The 21081-nt window shown below is 40.7% G+C and overlaps 1 long non-coding RNA gene across 1 annotated transcript in view; it reads right to left on the bottom strand.

Annotated features, from left to right (window-relative positions):
- Positions 1 to 453: 453 nt before the first annotated feature.
- LOC144341544 (uncharacterized) overlaps positions 454 to 21081 on the bottom strand; it is a 98488-nt gene continuing 77860 nt past the window's right edge. The window contains exon 2 of the long non-coding RNA XR_013418545.1: positions 454 to 2834. This is a non-coding gene — a long non-coding RNA (uncharacterized LOC144341544). The remainder of the gene's footprint in view (positions 2835 to 21081) is intronic.

Here is a 21081-nt window from a genome sequence, read left to right as displayed (position 1 = left end):
CACTCTGTCCACTCCAGCTCCACAGGCCTTCTCTTGGTCCATCTCACTTGCCAAGCATCCTCCCGCCACAGGGGCTCTGCATGGGCTAATGTTCCTGCCCAGAGTCTCTTCCCTCTCCTTTCTCCTAGGTGGTGACTTCCTCAGCACTTGACTAAGGTCACTTCCCTTATGTCCCTGGCTTAGTGGCATCACCTTCTTCATGACTGCCGCCACCCTCATACCCCTCATTCAGAGCACCCGTTCCTCTGCTGTGAAATATTTGACTGTGTGGTTTCTTGATTAATGTCTCTCATCCTGTTAGTTACAAATTCCACTGAGGCAAGGCCCATCTGTCTAGATCATTTCTGTGTCTCAAAGGTCTAGAAAAACCCTGGCATATGGTAGACACCAAGTATTGGAAGAAAGGAAAGAAGGGTGGGAGGGAAGGAAAGAGGTAGACAAAAAGAGAACACCTTGGCCAGGAACGAAGTCTTTATCAGACTCCATGGTGATAGGAGGGAGAAGTCACGTCTTGGGGAGAGGGTGGAGAAGCAGAATGAGGAATTAATTCCCAGGCCCAGAGGGGACACGTGGCCCGGAGTACCGGGTAGTGAAAAGCCAGCTCATTCCCACGTTGACTCTGCTAGACCCAGAGCCCATCAGGAACATGGCAGGGGGCCCCTTTGATCCTAAGAAAGCCCCCAGGCTGTTCCACTTGTGGACTCCAGTCCCATGGAAGAACCTAGGTCGCTTAGCCCCCAGCCTTCCTGACTCCCACCCTAGCCCTTAGGCCTTGAGTCCCTGCCCCTGACACATGCTCCTGTGGTCCATGCTCTCCCCCAACTCCCTGCAGGCAGCCTGACCACTGAGGTCCCTGTCCTAAGCCAGACCCCTTGGTAAGTGCCTACTGGCCCACAGACTGCCAGATTCTGGTGAGCAGGAACCAGGCCCCCTCCTCCAAGTCCCAGAGACCCAGCTCAGGGCCATCTTTGCTGAGTTTCTACAACTCCCAAACACTCCGTAGAGCTCTGTGGTCCTCTCTCTCAGGTAATCCTTAGGAAGCCCACCGGGATAGACTTGCCTTTCCAACTTCACTGTGCCAAGGAGATGGGACAGGCTAAATGGCAGCACCCAGGTTTGACCCACTCTGAAGCCTGTGCTCAGTTCACTGTGAATTATATGTTGTTGTGTGCCCCCATAAGACATGTTCAAGTCTTAAGCCCTGGCACTTGTGGATGTGACCTTATTTGGAAATGGGATCTTGGCAGATGCAATCAAGTTAATATGAGGTCACACTGGGTCAGGGTGGGCCCTGAATCCAATGACTTGTCCCTATAAGATGAGGGAAATTTGGACACAGACACACAGGGGGAGTGTCATATGATGATGGAGGAAGCGATTGGAATGATGCTGCCACAAACCAAGGCACATCAAGAATTGCATCATCACAGGAAGCTAGGAGGGAGGCATGAAGGAACAGATTCCCTGCTGAGACCCCAAGAAGAAAACAACCCTGCCAACACCTTGATTTTGAAATTTTGGCCTTCAGAACTGTGAGAGAATAAATGTGTGTTGTTTTAAGCTACGAAGTTTGTGTTAATTTCTTCTGGCAGCCCTAGGACACTAACACATGTAGGTTTGCTGGATGGCTCATTTGTGGGGATAAAGGGATATGACACAGACTTGAGGGCTCTCCCAGCACCACCCTGTGAGCAGCTTGGGGAGAAGGCCCATTGCCATGACCAAGATTCATTCTGTTGGGGGCTCACCTAAGGCCCTACACTTCCTGTCATCCAGTGGGCGCTGGACAGCACACACTCTCCCTGTGGTGGGCCAGCGGCCCTCCCACAGCTCATTCTTTCCTGCCAGGGCCCCAGCTCTGCTTCAACAGTGAGTCCTGGATTGAAGGAGGCCAGGTGTCCTCTGAGCTCCCCTGGGAGGCCTCAGCAAGATGGCAGGTGTACAATGCCACTCACAGTCTCCAGTGAGCACCACTTCCGGCGTCCTGTTTTGGGGTCAGCAGTAGCACCGCATCGTGACACGATGAAGCCTAATCGTAAAACTCTGGCTGAAAAGACAAAGCCTCCCTCGGCAGGCCTCTCCCTCCCAGCCTCCTCTTTACCCTGGCAAATCCCCCTCTGCCTGCTGAGAAAAGATTCCATCATGAAGTCATAAGGCCTGGTGCCAGGCAAGAAAACCAGATGGCTCTGTTACCATGGAGACTCTACCCAAGCACCCAACACCTGTGATCATCACCTGTCTCTTAATTCAGCTTAATCCACATCTTCCCAGGAGACTCAGGGGAAACAAAGAGAATGCAAACATCTTCTGGACTCTGATCAGTTCTTCATCACTGGGGGCCAGTGAGCTCACCTGGGACTTCTGCCCAGAGACTGTGAGAGTGACTCAGCACCTCCAGTAGATGGTCAGGAAGGGCCCCAAGGATCTGTTCCACCAAGTCCAGGGAACTGGAGTGAGCTGCATGCTCCTCTCTGGGGTGCCTCAGTTCACTCAGGGTGGGGCCAAGACACCAGTCTCTGCCCTTGTCACTCACTTTCAGCTGCCTCTCCTCTGTGGCTCTTCCCCAGTCACTTGCTGGCAGGACACAAGACAAGTGGAGCAGTCATGGGAGGACTGATGATGTAGGACATCTGCTTTTTCCCACAGAGCCAATGTCCCCAGCTCCTCTCCCAGGCCTGGTGCTCCTAAGTATCAACTACTGCCCAGGGCAGTTCTCATGTGGTGTGTCATGTGGTCCTCTCCACAAATCTTCAAGTCAGGAAGTTCGCCACTGTCATGCCATTTTGCAGACTGGAGAGTTGAGCCTCAGTGCCGGGACAGGAAGGTGAACCAGCCTGAAAAAGGGGCTCCATTAGTTTCTAGCCTTAGGGCTTGAAGCAAGAGAGCCTTGGAATGCCACTGATGGTCACAAGGCTGAGACATCTCCAGGACTTCACACTTCCCCAGGGCTGGAGTCCAAGCCAGGAGTGACCCAGCCAGGTTCTCCAGGCTCAGGCAAAGCTCCTGCATCTCTCTACTCTGTGCCCTCAGACCCTGGTGCCCATCTGCTGCTGGGTCATTTTCTTTTGTATAGACTTAACTCTTTAATCCATATCAAATTTAGTTTTTGTAAGTGGTAATAGATAAGCCTCTAATTTTGTTTTATTTTGTTGAGTCACTTGACTCAACATCATTTAAGAATAAATTATTTTTCCCTAACCTGATTTGAAATACCAAAATAGACACATTCTAAATTCTTAACTATTGCAAACTTAAGTTCACTTTTATAATTTATTTTTGTATCCATCGCTTTGTCTCTCTTTGTACCAACATCATATTATTTTGATCTCTTTAGTTTTATATAAATTTAATTCATGTTATGTTATCACCTTTTAAAAACTCAACTTCATTGAGGTCTAATTTACATACACCACAAAGTATACTGTTCATGAATTTATACATCAAATAACAACCTTGGAATTAATATATAGAAATGCCTCTTTTCAGGTAATCCGCTCTCTTGCTTCCCAACTCCAAGCAACCACTGATGTGCTTTTTGATACTATAGATTTATTTTCCCTATTCTAGAATATATGGAATCACACAGTACATGTTCTTTTGTGCCTAGTGAGCTTCTAACATTCAGCACTATGTTTTTAAGATTCATCTTTTTTGTGGTATAGTTTGCTCCCTTTTATTGAGGAGTAGTAGTAATACTGTTACGTGGTGTAACACAATTTGCTTATCTAGCCTTCTGTGCATACAGTCTAGTTGTTTCCATTGTGAATAGTGCTGCTAGAAATAGTTACATACAAGTCTTTGAGTGGGTATAGTTTTCATTCTTCTTAGGTAAATAGCTAGGATTTGAGTAGTTCGATCACATCTTAAGTGTATGTTTAACTAAGTAAGAAACTGCCAAACTGTTTCCATTTTATGGAATATCAAATGATACATTCATTTTACATTCCCAACAGTAATGTTGGGAAATGTCCCAGTTTCTTCACATTCTTTTTAACTTTTGCCATTCTCGTGGGTGTATAGATACCATTCTGGTTTTAATTTGCATTTTCTTGATGACTAATGATGTTGAGCATTTCTTTTATGTGCATACTGCCATTTGTATATTTTCTTTTAAGGGTTTACATCTTTTCTCATTTTAATAACTTTATTGTTATAATTAAAGTACAATAAGCTACATAGATTTAAAGTGTACAATTTGATCAATTTTTACATATGTACACACCTCAGAAACTATCACCATGGTCAGGATAACAAATATTTATATCAACCCCCAAATTTTTCTCATTTGCTTTTATAATCCATCTTCCCTCCATTCCCATCCACAGACAACCATTGATCTGCTCTCTTATTTTACATTTTCTAGAATTTTATACAAATGGAATCTAAAGTGTAGCTTTTGTATGATTTCTCTTAGCATAATGCTATTGAGATTAATCTATGCTGTTGCATGAATCAATAGTTTGTTCCTGTTTTGTTGAGCACTATTCCACTGCATGGATATATCCCTGTTGTTATTCTACTGTATGTAGTGTGCCATTCTTCTCTAGCTGTTTTGAAGATGTTTTTGTTTATCCTTCGTAAGTGGTAATAGATAAGGTTTTTAGCCCTTTATAATGTGTCTAGGCATGGTTTTCATTGACCTTATCCTTTCTGGGGTTTACAGAGCCTCTTAAGTACATTGATTTACATTTTTCACCACATTTAGGAAGATTTAGGTCTTTATTTTGTCAAGTATGTTTTTTCCAGCCTATTTCTCCTCCCCTTCTGGGACTCTAATGTCATGTATGTTAAATTTTTTTACGTTTTTCCATGGATCCCTGAGACTCTGCTCATTTATGTCTTAACCTTTTCTCTGTGTTCTTCAGATTTGTGTAAATCACATGTATCTATCTTTAAGCTCACAGACTCTTTCCAATTGACATCACCATTCTGCTATTGAAATCATCCAGTGAAATTTTTTTTTCAGATTTTGTATTTTTCAGTTCTAACATTTTCATCTGGTTATTTTTTTACAGTTGCTATTTCTCTATTGAGAACTTCTTTTTATTTGTGCCAAATGTGTTTCTCTTAACCTCACAGAACATACTCATAATAGCATTTTGAAGTCTTTGATGATAATTCCAACACATGGCCCACCTTGGGATTGACATTAATTTCTTTTCCTTGAGAATTGTTCACATTTTTCTGGTTATTTGTATGTTGGGTAATTTTAGATTGTCCTAGACATTTTGAATATCATTTTATGTAGACTTTGGGTCAGGTACATAATCCTCCTTAGAGAGCTGATGTTTTAGCTTTATCCGGAAATCAATTTAGTTAGGTTTGAGCTGCAAGTTCTGTCTTGCCTTTAGTATACAGTGGTGCAAATCTCAGTTCTCTAAGCCTTTGCCGTATTCATTTGGGTCTGTTTTTTGCATGCATTATTTAGCAATTAGGATAAAAAGATGTGTGCGCATGGTTTAAATCTTAGTTTGGTTCTTTCTGAAAGCTTTTCTATTCTGGTTTAGGTCTATCCCACTCATGCATAATTCAGGAGTTAGGCTGAGACTTGTAGGCATTTATTCACAGAATTAGAGGACTGCTTTTCTGGCTACCTTCCTTCCTGGATGTCCTCATGCTTTGTTTCCTTCTGTGGTCTCTATCCTGGTTCATTTGACCAGAAATACTGCATTTCTTCTAGAGTAGCCATCCTTTTGCCACCACTGCATTGCTGTAGTGTAATTAGAGTGTGCTTTCTGGGCAAAGCTGAGAGAGAAAGAAATAGAAACAGAGAGAGAGAGAAACAGAAACAGAGAAAGAGAGAGAGAGACAGAGAGAGAGAGAGAGAAAAAGAGAAAGAGAGAACAAACCTGGGAAACTCTCCCCTGCATGAATCACTGTCTCAAGTACAAGTAATTTTGCCTCTCCTCCACAATGTTCTTGTTTACTTTTTAGAGTTCTCGGGTAGCTAGTTTTGCATTTTGTGTAGACTTTTTGGTATAGTAAGTGGGAAGAATGGGCTATAGTGAACTTATCCTATCACGCTATGATCTTCATTTTGCCCACTTCTTATAAGATTGTTTGTCTTACTGTTGAATTGTAAGAGCTTTTTGTGTATGCTGGATACAAGTTCTTTGTCAGAAATAGGTATTGTGAATGTTTTCTCCCAGGTTGTGCCTTGACTTTTTATTTTATTAACACGGTCTTTCTAGGAAACAGAAATTTTAAATTGTGATGGAATCTGTTTATTAATTTTTTCATTTGTGCTTTTTGTATCCTAAGAAATCTTTGCCTACCATAAGATTGTGAACATTTCTTCTCACCTTATTTTTCAAGTTCTATAGCCTCAGCTTTTATATTTAGGCCTGTAATTCCATTTGAGTTCATTGATGCTATTTGAGTTGGGGAGCAAGAGTTATCTATATTTTCCATTTGGATAGCTATTGTGCATCACTGGCTGAAAAGACTTTTCTTTCTCTCATTGATACACATTGGCATATTTGTCAAAAATCAGTATATATATGTGGATTCATACCTGGATTATCTGTTCTGTTCCATTGATCTCTACTCACTGCCTTATTGTAGATCACAGTTTCTCAGCCTTGGCACTATTGATACTTTGAGCCAGATAATTTTTTGTTTCAGGGCATTGTCCCGTGCACTGTTGGTTGTTTAGCAGCATCTCTGGCCTCTGCCCACTAGATACCAATATCATACTGCTCTCCTCCCTCCAGAGTAGTGACAATAAAGAATGTCTCCCAACTTTGCCAAATGTTCCCTGAGGGGAGGGAGATTGGCCCTGTTGAGCACTACTGCTATAAATTTACTACATTCCTTGATAGCTAGGATAGTCTGCCAACTTTGCTCTTTCTAAAATACATTTTTATATTTTTACAATATAAACAAAAATACATTCTAGGTCTTTTGCACGTTCATATAAATTTACGTTAAATTTATCTCTAAATATTTTGGGATTTTTATGTCTCTCTTTTTTAGTCGGTTTTATTGAGATCAATTGTGTACAGTGAAATTGACAAATACACTGTTACATTCTAAAGAATGTCTTCAGGTTGAAAGCTGAGGTAATTTTAGGGCTTCCCTCATTGGCTCTCTTTCTCCTTGGATCATTGTCCTGTGTTTTCTGTTTTCCATCATCTTTAAATAGTGGTTTCTTATTTTATTCAGTTTTCTTGTAGCTTATAGTGGGAGGGCAAGTCTAGTACCAGTTACCTCACCGTGACTACAGGCAGAAGTCCCTAATAACCAGCGTTTAACTGTCTTATTTATTGGAGTGGTTCCTCTGTGCCAGAAACTACACTAGTCATTCTTCATTGATTATTTTATTTCTTATTAATAATCTTATCAGATAGGTACCAATGATCATCCCTATGTAAAGATAAGAAAATGAGGCTTAAAGAGGGTACGAATTTATTGAGTAATAGACAGTAGCAAATGGAAGGGCTGGAATTCAAATTTTGGTAGTCAGACTCCGAAGTGAAGTGTTTAATCACTTCGCCAGTTGTCCAAAAGCACTATATGAAAAATGATTTTAGATGACACACAGGCAAACTGTTTTTATTTTAGTAGAAAATTAATGTAATATGTGTTAGAAAAAATACAGTTACTACATCTGATATGGTTTGGTTTTGTGTCCCCACCCAAATATAATCTCGAATTGTAATCCCCACATGTTGAGGGAGGAACCTGGTGGGAGGTAATTGGATGATGGGGGTGGTTTCCCCCATTCTTTTCTTGTGATAGTGAGGAAGTTCTGACGAGATCTGATGGTTTTAAAAATAGCAGCTTTCCCTGCACGCTCTCTCTCTCTCCTGCCACCACGTGAAGAAGGTGCCTACTTCCCTTCACCTTCCTCCATGATTGTAAGTTTCCTGAGGCCTCCCCAGCCATGTGGAACTGTGAGTCAATTAAACCTCTTGTTTATAAATTGCCCAGTCTCAGGTAGTATCTTTACAGCGTGTGAAAATGGACTAATACAACATCTAAGCCATGATTTTTCAGATGCTTTTGTTTGGGACAAGAGTGAGTAGATTTTTTTTAAATAAAAAGATCAGTCTGTTTAAATATCTGTATTACAGGTCATAATCAGATATGGCGAGAACATGCAGGTGACAGAGGATATCTGCACTCTGGGAAGGTGCACTGATTATGTGTATCCTTTCTGGTTTGGTGAATGTGGCTCCAGGCCTGCCCCTGTGTCCACGTACATCTGTAGACATGGATGAATAGAACTCATTTTACTTAAGGGAAACTTGCACTGCAACTTGCTTTTTTCATTCCACAATATATGCTAGTCTTTGTCCTTTCCCACACACAGAGAAAGTTCAAAGGCAGCCCCTCAGGCCTTTCTGTGGGGTTGATGCTCTTCCTTACCTGCAAGCAGCTTTTGGTGCCTTTATAGCAGGGGTCCCCAACCCCCAGGCCATGGACTGGTACTGGTTCATGGCCTGTTAGGAACCAGGCCACACAGCAAGAGGTGAGCAGCCAGCGAGAGAACATTACCACCTGAGCTCCACCCCTCGTCAGGTCGGTGGGGGCATTAGATTCTCATAGGAGTGCAACCCCTGTTGTGAACTGTGCGTGCAATCTAGGTTTTCATGCTCCTTATGAGACTCTAACTAATGCCTGATGATCTGAAGTGGAACTGTTTCATCCCATAACCATGCCTTCCCCCTCTCTGTGGAAAACTTGTCTTCTACCAAACTGGTTCCTGGTACCAAAAAGGTTGGGGACCGCTACTTTAGAGTACATCCACCTCACAGCTGCTGCGAAAATCAGGGTTCCAGGATTTCCATAGCAGGCCCTCAGTTATCCCAGCCAGCACAGGGCCCAGGAGGAAATGCACATAGTTCACTGTGTCAGATGAACTTAATCAAACTGGGAGGTAACAAAAGGCCCACAGCTCCAGCGTCTGGTCTAGCAGAACCCACCATACTCTGTGGGCCCATCACAGGGAGGCCCTGCCAGTTCACAAGGCAGTGGCCTCCCATGGCCTTACTGAATCCTCACTAGGCCTTCATGCCCAGGGACCAGCCTGGATGATCCAGCTGAGACAAACGATGACTTGTCCAGGGCTGTAGAATGATGGAGCTGGGAATCTGCACCAGGAACTGTGCCGAGGAAATACTTTAAGCATACCCTTACATGTACCTCTCGCCACACCAGGGCCGGGGTTTAAGACCACCTGGTCAGGGCCAGACACATTGGAGAGTCCTAGGAAGACATTGGGGTGAAGGTGTGCAGAGAAGATGCAAATATAACAGGAGGGATGATAGCTGAAAGGACAAAAACAGAGTTGAAGTTCAATAATTTGTGTGCCCCGTCCTAATTTCTCACAGTCCCACCTATGACTGGTACTATCGTTATCGACAGTTTGTCTATAAATTAATTCGCTTAAAAAATCCTTAAGCACAGCAGGGTGACTACAGCCAACAATAATTCATTGCACATTTAAAAATAACTAAAAGAGTATAAATGGGAATGTTTGTAACACAAAGAAATGATAAATGCTGGAGGGGATGGATACCCCAGTTACCCTGATGTGATTGTTACAAATCGCCTGCCTGCATCAAAATATCTCATGTACCCCATAAATATATACACCTACTATGTACCCACAAAAGCTTAAAAAATAAAATAAAATAAATAAAAATCAATTCAGTAAATAACATCCCTTAAATATTCATATTTATCTGTTTACTTTTTTGAGACAGAGTCTCACTCTGCTGCCCAGGCTGGAGGGCAGTGGTGCGGGCTTGGCTCACTGCAACCTCCACCTCCCAGATTCATGCGATTCTCCTGCCTCAGCTTCCTGAGTAGCTGGGATTACAGGCCCATGCCACCACACCCAGCCAGTTTTTGTATTTTCAGTAGAGACAAAGTTTCACCATGTTGGCCAGGCTGGTCTCAAACTCCAGACCTCGGGTGATCTGCCCACCTCGGCCTCCCAAAGTGCTGAGTTTATAGGCATGAGCCACTGCACCTAGCCTAAATACTCATATTTAAGCAGGCAAAATTTAACAAAGGAAGAATTGGGACAGGACGGTGTCTTTCTTTTATTGCATTTTTCTTGCACTTATTTTTTTAATTACTTATTCATTTTTAATTGACAAGAATGGTATATGCTGTATTACGTAAAACATGATCTTTTGAAGTTACGTGTATATTTTAAAACATTAAACTAATTAACATATGTGTTACCTCACTTATTTTTTGTGGTAAGAACACTTAAAATCTCAGTGATTTTCAAGAACACAATACGTTGTTATTAACTATGGTCACCATATTGTACAACAGATCTCTGGAACTTATTCCTCCTGACGAACTGAAATTTTGTGCCCTTCGACCAACATCTCCCCAATCCCCCACCCCCAGCCTCTGGTAACCACCATCCTACTCTGTGCTTTTATGAATTTGATTGTTTTAGATTCCACATATTTGTGAGATCAAGAGATATTTGTCTTTCTGGGCCTGATTTATTTTACTTTATGAAATGTCTTGTAGGCTCATCCCTGTCACAAATGACAGGATTTCCTGCTCTGAGAAGCAGCCCTGCCCATCCTCCTTCCCAGGGAGAATCTAGGGGTGGGGATAGGGAAACAGAGGACCCTTCCTTCCGCTCCTTGCAATTCATGGGTTTGGAAATCCCAGAGTGGCAGAAACCTATGCCACGTCTCCCAGGGGGATCTAGAGGCAGGATCCCTCCTACAGAAGCCCCTGTAGCTGCAGGAGGCTTCAGGCAAAAAGTCCCGAGTTCCCCCACACACTCCAGGGAGCAGCTGATCATCGTCCTGTGTGGCCAAGGTCAGTTCCCGTAGGTGCTGCTGGTTCCTTACCCAGTGTCCACTCAACCCCTCCCATGATTTTCTCCTGGATGCAGTGAGAAACATTCGCTTATCTAGACCCCCTTGCAGCCAGAGAGCCCATGCGAGTGCAGGCAAATGGGCTAAAAATGGAAACACACGACAGGCCTTCTGGAAAAGACGTTCCCTAATAAAAAGTGAAGGCGTTCATTGATGTGTCTGCTCTTTGTTCTACCCTTGCCTTCCTGCCTCGAATGAGAATATCAAGAGGCCCCTGGTACACGGGGACTTGCAATATAAAATACGAAACCCCCTTGGGAAGAGTAGGACAAAAACCACATGCTGTGGGTGGCAGAGCAGAAAGAGAGGAGCCAGTCACCTCCCTGCTCAGTTAGGATTGCTTTTGGCTGCATGTAGCACATACTCGACAACAGTGGCTTAGCCAAACAGGAATTTATTTTTCTGACATGAGGAAAATTCCAGAGGGAGATATCAGGCAGCTGCAGCCTCAACTGGTGGCATAAAGCCTGGGGAGAGGGGCTTTTAGTGGGGCCTTTGCTCACTTACAGGCCAGCTAGGGCCATATTGTCCAAAACAAAAAGACAAAAACAGTAATTGGCAAGTGAATGTGAGTTTCACAATCCACAGATTAGGTTGCAAGACGTGATATTTTTATCTTCCAATACAACTAAATTATGTTCCCAGACCTAACTGGGCCCCATGGGAGGAAAATTAATGTAATTGAGCCAGTGAATTCAATCAGCTCGGGGCCAATTTGGTCAAAGTGAGTTGTTTTCTTTTTTTCTTTGTCCCCAACATAGCATTAAAATGGTCCATCTGAGGCAAAGCATGGTGGCTCATGCCTGTAATCTCAGCACTTTGGGAGGCTGCAACTAGAGGATCACTCGAGTATAGGAGTTTGAGACTAGCCTGGGCAATGTATTGAGCCTGCATCTCTACAAAAAATTTTAAAACGAGCTGGGCACAGTGGCTTGAGCCTGTGGTCCCAGGTACATAGGAGGCTGAGGCAGGAGGATCGCTTGAGTCCAGGAGGTGGAGGCTACAGTGAGCTGTGATCGCACCACTGCAACTCCACCCTGGGCAACAGAAAAAGACTCTTTCTCCAAGAAAAAAGGTCCATTGGTACTACAGAATACCATTCAGCAGTACTACTCAAAACAGCACAAATGAATCTCAAATGTTAAACTATGTGGAAGCAGCTAGGCTCAAAAGATGATATTGTGTATTAGTCCATTTATATGACATTCTGGAAAAGACAAATCCACATGGACAGAGGACAGATCAGTGGTTGCCAGGGGCCAGAGGTTGGGGGAGAGTTGTTGACTTCAAAGGAGCACAAGGAAATTGGGAGGGGTGAGACAGTATGTTCTAGATCTTAATTGTGTTGGTTACACATTTGCCAAAACCCATAGAAGTTTCCATTAAAAAGAATAAATTTTACTGTACATCAATTATACTTAAATAAAACTGATTTTTAAAAATAGAGGGAGGGATCTTGAGCCTCAGAAGGTAGAGATCATGTCTATTTTGCTCAGCATTAAATTCCTGGTATCCAGCACACTATTGAATGAGTGAATGAATAGATATCTAAAATGAGAGTTTTCTCGTTCCAGAAAAGTTATTCAACTCCATATTCTATAATAATTTTTGGTTTTCAAAGAGACAGTCTTGCTCTGTTGCCGAGGCTGGAGTGTAGTGGCGTGATCATAGCTTACTGCAGCCTGAAACCCTGGAGCTCAAGTGATCCTCCTGCCTCAGCCTCCCAAGTAGCTGGGACTACAGATGGATGTCATCATGCCTGGCTATTTTTTTTTTTTCTGTAGAGATGGGTCTCGCTATGTTGCCCAGCCTGGTCTTGAACTCCTAGCCTCAAGCAAGCTTCCTGTCTTAGCCTCCCAAAGTGCTAGGATGATAGGCATGAGCCCCCCCGACCCAGCCTGTAACGTTTTAATTCCACCAAGAAACTTTCCTCCCTCTTTGGCTGAGGGGAGTAGCAACAAAATGCCAAGGTATAGAACAAGGTGAATGCCTGATTTGTGGGGATTCTTCCTGTTGCTGAAATGGGAAAGAGATGAATCTAACTCTCCAATGGTCTTTGTTAGTAGAGTGTGATGTTCAATGGCCCTTTCCACCCAATCACCTAAAATCAGGAGTGGGTATGAGAGGACCAAGGCAGCGAAAGTAAAGATAAATAATATTTAGTAAGCACCTTCCATGTTCTTGTGCTTTACATATACTAATTTATTTCATTCCCACAGCAAACCCTTAAGGAAGACTTGACACCGACATCTTATAGGGTGGGATCAGAAAAGCAAGCGGGCTCTGGTCCTCTCGATGTCCACAACACTCACCTCTCAGGATGTTCTAAGCTGGGATGTCATGTACAGGACGGCCTACACACGGAAGGCAGCCAAGAGATGGACGAAAAAGATTGGGTATGTTTTTAAGCACTAAATGGTTATGGTAAAGTATTTTTTGGAGGGAAGTGAGGGGGGAGGTGAGGGAAAAAAAGTTTTTTGTGTAATATCAACAAGCGTAAAGTGAAATTTAGGGTTTCTTATCATCCTCGGCTTCTTTTAGGCTCCACAGATATAATTAATATTACCAGATTTTTCCAGAGATAATTCACAGATATATAGCATATATATAGATAATATCATATATAATACACTGTTAATAAAATATCTAAAATATTTATAATATCAAGTATTAACACACAGTGTTACCACACTATGATGTTAATAAAATATATATGATATTTATAATATCTAGTGTTAACACAATGTGGTATTAATAAAATATCTAAGACATTTAAAATATCTAGTTTTAACACCCTGTGATAGTAATAAAATATCTATGATATTTATAATATCTAGTGTTAACACACTATGATATTAAGAAAATATGTTTATATTTATCATATGTAGTGATAACATACTATGATATTAAGAAAATATGTATGATACATCACCTTGTGTTAACATACAGTGTAAACACATTACAATATTAACAAAATAACTGAGATATTTATAATATATGGTGTTAACACGCGGGGTTAACACATTATGATACTAATAAAATATCTATGATATTTATATCTAAAGTTAACACATAGTGTTAACACACTATGATATTCATAAAATGCCTATGATATTTATAAGTATTATAAACACGCAATGATATTGATAAAATATCTATGATATTTATAATATCTAGTGTTTACACACAGTGTTAACATACTATGGTATTAATAAAATTTCCATATTTATAATATCTAGTGTTAACACACTATGATATTAATAAAATTTCCATATTTATAATATCTAGTGTTAACACACTATGATATTAATAAAATATTCAGTGTTAACACACTATACTATTAATAAAATATCCATTATATTAATAATATCTTGTGTTAACATATGTGATACTAATAATAAATCCATAATAATCATACGTAATGTATCACAGAGTGTTAACACACTATGACATTAATAAGGTATCTATGATATTTATAATATCTAGTGTTAACACACTAGGATATTAATGAAATGTCCATAATATTTTAAATATCCAGTGTTAACACACTAAGATATTAATAAGATATGATGATATTTATAATATCTAGTGATAACATGCTATGATATTAAGAAAATATACATGATAATTACTATATCTAGTAATTATCTTCTCACTGTGACATTAGGAGTAATATTTCAGTATAATATTATGAACAATATCACTGGATGTACACTATCTGTGAAATCAAGTGTAACATCTCGGTAGGATATTAGTAATAATATAACTGGGAGTACACCACGTGTGATATTAGGAGTAATATCTTTCTTGGATATGATGAATGATATCTATTAATTATTATAATTATTTATTATTTTTCCTAATAGTTATTTTAATTCTCAATATGATATTATTTGTAATTATCTAGGGGGATGTTTTTCCTAATTTCACAGTGTGTTTACACCATGTGTGTACACCCTGTGGGGTTTTATGTACTACCATAGAAAAATAATACTTCTAATGTCACAGTGGGTTATACTATGTGTGTATACTCTGTTATATTATTCATAATGTCCCAGGGAAATATTATGTGGGTGTACACTCTGTGAAATTACCTGTAATATCCTAGAAGTTGTTACTTTTAATGTCACAGTGGGTGTACATGATTTGTGTACATCCTGTTTTATTATTTATAATACTATAGGGGGATGTTACTTCTAATGTCACAGTGAGTGCACACAATGTGTGGGTACTCCCAGTGATACTAATTGTAATTTCCTAGGGGACTATTTCTCCTAATGTCACAGTGGGTGTACACCATGTGTGCATACCCCCTGTGATGTTATTTGTAATATCCTGGTGAGATGTTACATTTAATGTCACAGTGGGTGTACATCATGTGTTATTATTTGTAATATCCTCTAGTGGTGCTACTCCTAATGTCACAGTAAGTGTACACCATGTGTATACACTGTGTGATATTATTTGTAATATTCTAGGAAAATGCTACTCTTAATGTCACAGTGGTGTACACCATGTGTGTACACCCTGTGATATTATTCGTAATATTCTAGGAAAATGCTACTCTAATTTCACAGTGGGTGTACACCATGTATGTACACCCTGTGATATTATTTGTAAAATTCTTGGTGATGTTACTCTTAATGTCACAGTGGGTGTAGACTATGTGTATACACTGTGTGATATTATTCATAATATCCTAGGGGGATGTTACTCCTAACGTCACAGTTGGTGTTTGGGGGATGTTACTCCTAATTTCACAGTAAGGGTACATTATGTGTGGATACCCTTTGATATTATTTGTATAATTACAGGGTGAGGTGTTACTTCTAATGTCACAGTGTGTGTACAACATATGTGTTCACCCTGTGATATTCTTTGTAATATTTTTAGGGGGATTTTACTTCTAATATCACAGTGCTTGTACAGCCTGTGTGTACAACCTGTGATATTACTCATAATATCCTATGGGCACTCGACTTCTAATGTCACACTGAGGGTACACCCTGTATCACAGTGGGTGTACAACCTGTGATATTAGCAATATCCTAGGTGATACAATGTCTTATGTCACAGTTTTTGTACACTCTGTGATATTATTCATAACATCTTAGGCGAATATTACTTCTAATGTCACAAGTGATGTTTAACCTGTGATATTATTTGTTATATTCTAGGGTGATGTTACTCAGAATGCCACAGCGGGTGTACATCCTGTGATATTTATAGTAATTTCTTTGGGGGATGTTACTTTTAATTTCACAGGGAGCGTACACCCTGTGATACTGTGCATTATATCGTAGGGAGATGTTAGTCCTAATGTTACAGGGAGTGTACATCCTGTGATATTATTCATAATATCCTAGAGGTATGTCACTCCTAATGTCACAGGAGTTGTACACCTTGTGATATTATTCGTAATATCCTAGGGGTATGTTACTCCTAATGTCACAGCTGGTGTACATACTGTGATATTATTCTTAATATCCTAGGTGGTTGTTACTCCTAATGTTGCAGAGGATGTACACCCTGTGATATTACTGGTAATATTGTAGGGGGTTGTTACTACTAAATTCACAATGGGGGTACACACTGTGATATTATTGGTAATATCCTAGGGTGATGTTACTTCTAATGTCACAGGGGTTGTCTTTCCTGTGATATTATTTGTAATATCCTAGGGTGATACTACTTATCATGTCACAGGGGGTATACACCATGTGATATTATTCACAATTTTCTAGAAGTTTGTTACTTTTAATGTCACAGGGTATACACATTCTGTGATATTATATATAATGTCCTAAGAAAATATTACTGCAAGTATCACAATGCATGTACACATGGTGTTCACCCTGCGATATTATTTGAATTATTTTAGGAAGATATAACTCCCAATATCACAGTGGGTGTACACCTCCTTTTTTAATATTCGTAATATCCTAAGGGGATATTACTCCTAATGTTACAGTGGGTGTACACCAAGTGTGTACACACCCTGTAATATTATTCATAACATCCTAGGAGGATGTTACTCCTAATGTAACTTGGGTTGTACACTATCTGTGTACACCGCTGTGCTATGTTATTTGTAATAAACTTTAGTGACTTTAACTTTAATATCACACGGATTGTATAGCATGTGTGTACAACCCCTGTGATATTATTCATAAAATGCTAGGGGGATATTATCTCTATTATTTTGGTGGATGTTACTCCTATAAAACAGTGGTTGTACACCATGTGTGTACACCACAGAGGGTGATATCATTTCTATCATCCTAAGGGGATGCTGCTCCTAATGTCACAGTGCTTGTACACCATGTGGGTACAACCCCGGTTATATTTGTAATATCCTAGGGGGTTGTTAATCTTAATGTAACCCTCTGGTTACATGTAATGTAACCATTATCTGTATACACTCTCTGGGTTATTATTTGTAATATTTTTGGAGATATTACTCTCCTAATGTCACTGTGCATTTACACCTTGTTTGTACATATTTGGATATTATTCATAATATCCCCAAGAGGTATTCCTCTGCTAATATCACAGTAAGTATTCACTATATTTGTACTCCCTGGAATACTATTCATAATATCCTTGTGAGATATTACCTCCTAATATCACAGTGGGTTTATACCCACTGTGTGTACACTCTGGGATATTATTCATAGTATACTGGGAAGATATTATTCCTAATATTACAGTCGGTGTACACCCGAATATATTATTCACAATATCCAGGGGAGATACTACTTCTAATATCACAGTGGGTGCACACCCTGGGATATTGTTCATAACATCCTGGAAAGATATTATTCATTATGTCACAGTGGATATATACCATGTATTTACACCCTGGGATATTATGCATAATATCTTGGGAAGATATTACTCCTAATATCACAGTGGGTGTACACCAGGTGGGTACACCCTGGGATATTATTCGTATTACCCATGGAAGATATTAGTCTTCTAATATCACAGTAAATGTACACCTTGTGTGTACACTCTGGGATATCGCTCGTAATATCCAGGGGAGATATTATTCTCCTAATGTTACATTGAGTGTACACCCTGGATATTATTTGTAACATCCTTCGGAGACATTACTTTCCTAATACCACAGTAGATGTACAATATTTGTGTGCAACCTGGGATATTATTCTTAATACCTTTGAGAGATGATACCCTCCTAATGTCACAGAGGGTGTATGCCATGTGTGTACACCCTGGGATATTATTCACAGTATTTTGGGGAGATATTACTCTCCTAATGTTACAGTTTGTTTACCCCTTATTTGTACATTCTGGGATATTATTTGTAGCATCCTGGGATATATTACTCTCCTAATATCACAGTAAGTGTTCACCAAGTTTGTACACCCTGGCATATTATTTGTGATATCTTTGGGAGACATTTCTCTCCTAATATCACATTGGGTTTACACCATGTGTGTATACTTTTGGATATTATTCGTAACATTTTGGGGAGATATTACTCTCCTAATGTCACAGTGCATTTTCATCTTGTTTGTACATCCTGGGATTATTATTTGTAATATCCTGGGGAGCTATTACTCTCTTAATATCACAATAGGTGTTCACCATGTTTGTACACCCTAGAATATTATTCAGAATATCCTTGGGAGGTATTCGTCTCCTAATATCACAGTGGGTTTACACCATGTGTGTACACTCTGGCATATTATTCGTAATATTATGTGGAGATATTACTCTCCTAATATCACAGTGAGTGCACACCATGTGTGTACAACCTGGGATATTATTCGTAATATTCTGGAGAGGTAATACAGTGTGTGATATTACACCCAGTATCACAGAGGGTGTATACTATTACTTTGATATTTTTCCTAATATTCAGGGGAAAATGATATTACTCCTAATATCACAAGATTTGTACACCTCCCTTGTAATATTGTTCCAAATATCTAGGGAGAGAGAGAATGATATTGCTCAAGATATCCCAGGGGATGCACATTCCCCAGTGAGATTGTTCCTAATATCCATGAAGGAGAGGATGACATGACTGTCATTATCGCAGGTGGTGTTCACCCCTTCTGTGATACTGTTTCTAATATTTAGGAGGGGAGTGGATGATGTTACTCCCTATATCGCAGGGGATATACACCCCCCTTGTGACATTGTTCCAAATATCCATGGGGTGAGAGGATAATATTACTCCCAATATTGCAGGGATTGTACACCCCTTTATGATATTGTTCCTAATATCCAAGAGAGGAGAGGATGACATCACTCCCAATATTGCAGTTGGTGTACACCTCTTCTGTGATACTGTTCCTAATATCTTTGAGGGAGGAGAATAATACTACTTTCAGTATCACAGTGGGTGTACACCTTCCTTGTGATATTGTTTCTAATATCCAGGGGAAAAGAAGATGATATTACTGTCAATATTGCAGAAGGCATACACTCCCCATGTGATATTGTTCCCTATAATAGGCGGAGAGAGAATAAGATTACTCCCAAGATCTCAGGGGGTGTACAACCCCTGTGATATTGTATCTAATAGCTGGGGGGAAGAGGATGACATTACTCAAAATATCACAAAGCATATATACTCCTCCTGTGATATTGTTCCGAATATCCAGGTGAAGAGATAAAAATACTCCCAATATTGCACTGGATAGACACTCCCCACGTAATAGTGTTCCTAATATTTGGGGGAGAAATATAGTATCACTCCCAATATATCAAGGGGTGTACACAACCCTTTTGATATTGTTTCTCATATCCTGTGAAAAAGAAAGTGGTATTACTACCAAATTCACATGGGGCATACACCATACTGTGATATGGTTCCTAATATCCAGGTGGGGAGAGGATGCTATTACACTCAATTTCCCAGGGATTGTACACCCAACCCCACACTGATATTGTTCGTAATCTCCAGGAGAGGAGAGGATGTTACTCTTAGCATCACAGGGACTGTACATCACTCCTGTGATATTGTTCCTAACACCCTGGGTGGGAGAGGATATCATTACTCCCAATATCACAGAAGGTGTACACCCCCCCTTATGATATTGTTCTTAATATCCAGTGGGGAGAGGATGATATTACTCCCAATATCGCAGAGGGTTGACAACTCCCTACCCCCATGATATTATTCCTAATATTTATTGGGGGAGAAAATAATATTAATCCCAATAACGCAGGGGGTGTACACTCTTCCTGTGATACTGTGCCTAATATCCAGGGAGAGAGGGGATGGTATTACTCCCAATGTCTCATGGGGTGTGCACCCCTCCTGTCATATTTTTTCCTAATATTTAGAGGAAAAGAGATTGACATTACCCCCAATATTGCCGTGCATGTACACCCCGTGCCTTCCCCGCTGTGATACTGTTCCTAACATCCAGGCAAAAAGAGAATGATACTACTGCCAACATCGCAGGAGTTGTACACTTCCCTGTGATATGGTTCGTAATATTCAGGGGGGTAGAGGGTGATATTACTCCCCATAACGAGAGAGGTTTACACTTTCATGTGATATGGTTCGTAACATCCAGAGTGGGGAGAGGGTGTTATTAACTCTCCATATCGCGGGTGGTGTACACTCCCCTGTTATATGGTTCATAATATCCAGGGGGGAGAGGGTGATATTACTCCCCATGTCGCTGGGGTTGTACATCCCTGATGATATGGTTCATAATATCCAGGGGGGAGTGAGTGATATTACTCCCCATATCGCGGAGGATGTACACCCACTGTGATATGGTTCATAATATTCAGGGGTGGAGAGGGTGCTATTACTCCCAATATCGCGGGAGGGTGTAACTGCCCACTTGTGATATTGTTCCTAATATCCAGTGTTGGAGAGGATGATATTACACCACCTTTCATGGGGGGTGTACAGTCCCCCATGATATGTTTTGCAATATCTATGGTGGGAGAGGGTGATATTACTTTTTGTATCGTGGGGTGTGTTCAGCCCCCTGTGGCATGGTTCGCAATATCCATGGAAGAGAAGGTAACATTACTCTCCATATCGCAGGGAGTGTACACACCCGCCCCCCCCACCCCCACCGCCCCGGTGATGTGGTTCGCAATATTCAGTGGGGGAGATGGTGATATCACTCCCCATATCACGGGGTGTGTACACCCCCATGTGATATGGTTTGTAATATCCGGGGAGGGGGAGAGTGTGATATCACGCCTTATATGGCGGGAGGTG

The sequence above is a fragment of the Macaca mulatta genome, chromosome 6 (genome assembly GCF_049350105.2).
Source record: "Macaca mulatta isolate MMU2019108-1 chromosome 6, T2T-MMU8v2.0, whole genome shotgun sequence".
In the NCBI taxonomy this organism is placed as follows: domain Eukaryota; kingdom Metazoa; phylum Chordata; class Mammalia; order Primates; family Cercopithecidae; genus Macaca; species Macaca mulatta.
The sequence above is the reverse complement of the archived record's forward strand: the minus strand, read 5'-3'. Positions and strand labels throughout refer to the sequence as shown.